Source organism: Pteropus alecto, unplaced genomic scaffold (genome assembly GCF_000325575.1).
Source record: "Pteropus alecto unplaced genomic scaffold, ASM32557v1 scaffold37, whole genome shotgun sequence".
NCBI classification, from domain to species: domain Eukaryota; kingdom Metazoa; phylum Chordata; class Mammalia; order Chiroptera; family Pteropodidae; genus Pteropus; species Pteropus alecto.
The window spans coordinates 161,355-164,246 of NW_006440605.1; positions in this window are offsets into that span (position 1 = coordinate 161,355).

Genomic DNA, 2,892 nt, shown 5'->3' on the forward strand with positions numbered 1-2,892 from the left:
GGGGGCCACCGGGGCGCCGGCAGCCCCTCTGGGAGGGGGAGCTGCTGGTCTAGCCACTGGGGGGCCCAGGGACCAAGGTTGGGCTATAGCCTTTTATATAAACCCCCTAAGACACTTCTAGAAAGATAGGGGAACAAAAGGAAGGGGGCCCTTTATCTTCTTACACGTGAGGACATTCTGCTGTTGAAACACCCTCTGTGGCTCCCTGCTGCCTCTCAGATTTCCTAATGCCTCGCCCTGGACATCCCCTTTCTGTCCAGACGGCCCATCAGAGGAAACTGAGACAGAACAATTAAGTAACCTGTCCGCAGGGGAAAGTGGTACCAAACCTTTAACTACAGTATGAGCTTTCTGAGTGGACATCAGTAAGCGGAGCTGGAAGATATCACAGGCAGAGGGAACAGCACATGCAAAGGCCCAGAGGTGACATCAATGTGTACATATGGGGGAACCCTGGAGGGAAGTGGAGGGATGTGGCCAAGGCTGCTTGTAGGAAAGATGCCACACGTGACCTGGGGTAAACAGACTGCTGGGGCAGGATGGGGGACTGAGACCCGCTTCACATCCTGTAGAGGGCCCCAGGCCCACTGGATTTGAGGAAGATTCACCAGCGATGGAGTTGAGTGGGCCTCGGTTAGGGAACAGCGGCTCCTGGTGGCCACGGTGTGGAACTGCATCCTTCATGGCTTTATTCAACAGACATTGTGACCCCAACTGTGTTCCTGGTGCATTAAAATATTTTTAAATTCTTTCTCCCTGTAAAGCGAATTCATCTTAAGCAATAACCATGAAGCGAAACAAATAATAATGGCCATAAAAATTCAGACAATAAAATTCGATTACTGTCTGATATAATATCTTGTGTAAATAATTGTCTAGTAACTATGTGAATTTTAATAAAACTAACATATCGGCAAATAGTACAATTTGGGAAGCCACTAAGTTGTACCACTGATGGAACATTTTATTTTCTTCATTCTTTAGTGTTAAAACAAAGAGCAATTTTAAAGAATAAGTTTTGTATACTTTAATTTTTTATTTTCAATTACGGTTGGCATACATTATATTCATTTCAGGTGTACAACATGGTGATTGGATATTTATATAACGTACAAAGTAATCAACCCAATAAATCCAGTACCCATTTAACACCATACATAGTTATTACAATATTATTTGACTATATTCCTCATACTATGCTTTACATCCCCAGAACTATTTCGTAACTGCCAGTTTGTACTTCTTAATCCCTTCCCCTTTTTCATCTGCCCCCTTCAAACCCCCTCCCATTTGGCAGTCATCAAAACGTTGTCTGTATCTATGACTTTGTTTCTGTTTTGTTTGTTTTGTTCTTTAGATTCCACATGTAAGTGAAATCATATGGCATTTGTCTTTCTGACTGACTTACTCCACTCAGCACAATACCCTCTAGGCCCATCTATGCCCATCTATGCTGTTGCAGATAGCAAGATTTCATTCTTTTTTTATGGCTGAGTAATATTCCATTGTATATATGCATCACCTCTTCTTTATCCATTCATCCATTGATGGATACCCAGGTTGCCTCCATATCTTGGCTATTGTAAATAATGCTGCAGTAAACATATAGATTCACATGTCCTTTCAAAGTAGTGTTTTGGGTTTTGGGGGGTAAATACTCAAAAGTGGAATTATTGGGTCCTTCTTTGTCTCTTGTTATAGTCTTTGTTTTAAAGTCTATTTTGTCTGGTATAAGTATTGCCAGCCCAGCCTTGCTTGTTTGTTTGTTTGTTTCCATTTTCATGAAATATTTTTTCCATCCCCTCAGCCCCAGTCTGTTCCCGTCTTTTGATCTGAAGTGAGCCTCTCGTAGGCAGCATATATAAGGGGCTTGTTTTCTTATCCATTCAGCCACCCTATCTTTTGATTGGAGCATTCAGTTCATTCACATTCAAAGCAATCATTGATAGATTTGTAGTTATTGCCATTTTATTATTCATATATTTGATGTTTTTTTCTTCTTCTAAAAAATGTCCCTCTAACATTTTCTGTAATACTGACTTGGTGACGATGTACTCCTTTAGTTTTTTCTTGTCTGGTAAGCTCTTAATCTATCCTTCAATTTTAAATGATAGCTTTGCTGGGTAGAATAATCTTGGTTGTAGGTCCTTGATTTTGATCACTTTGAATATTTCATGCCAATTCTTTCTGGCCTGCAAAGTTTCTGTTGAAAATTCAGCTGACAGTCTTATGGGGGATCCCTTGTAAGTAACTAACTGCTTTTCTCTTGCTGCTTTTAAGATTATCTCTTTGTCTTTAACTTTTGGCATTTTAATTATGATATTTTTTGGTGTGGGCCTCTTTGGGTTCATTTTGTTTGGAACTCTCTGCATCCTGGGCTTGTATGTCTATTTCCTTCCAGAGGTTAGGGAAGTTTTCCATCATTATTTCTTGAAATGGGTTTTCAATTCTTTGAGCTCTCTCTTCTCTTTCTGATATCCCTATGGTGAGAATGTTGGTGCTGTCCCAGAGGCCCTTTAAACGTTCCTCATTTTTTGTATTTTTTTTTTCTTTTTGCTGTTCTGATTGGGTATTTTCTGCTACCTTGTCTTCTAACCTACTGATTCAATCCTCTTCTTCACCTAATCTGTTAATTCCCTCTAATGTATTCTTCATTTCAGTTCTTGTATTCTTCATTTCTGATTGGTTCTTTTTTATGTTTTCTATCTCTTTGTTAAATTTCTCCCTGAGTTCATCTACTCTTCCCCTAAGTTCATTGAGCATCCTTATAACCAGCATTTTGAACTCTGTCTCCATTTAATTTAGTTCTTTTTCTGGAGCTTTGTTCTGTTCTTTCATGTGGAACATGTTTCTTTGTCTCCTCATTTTACCTGCCTCCCTGTGTTTGTTTCT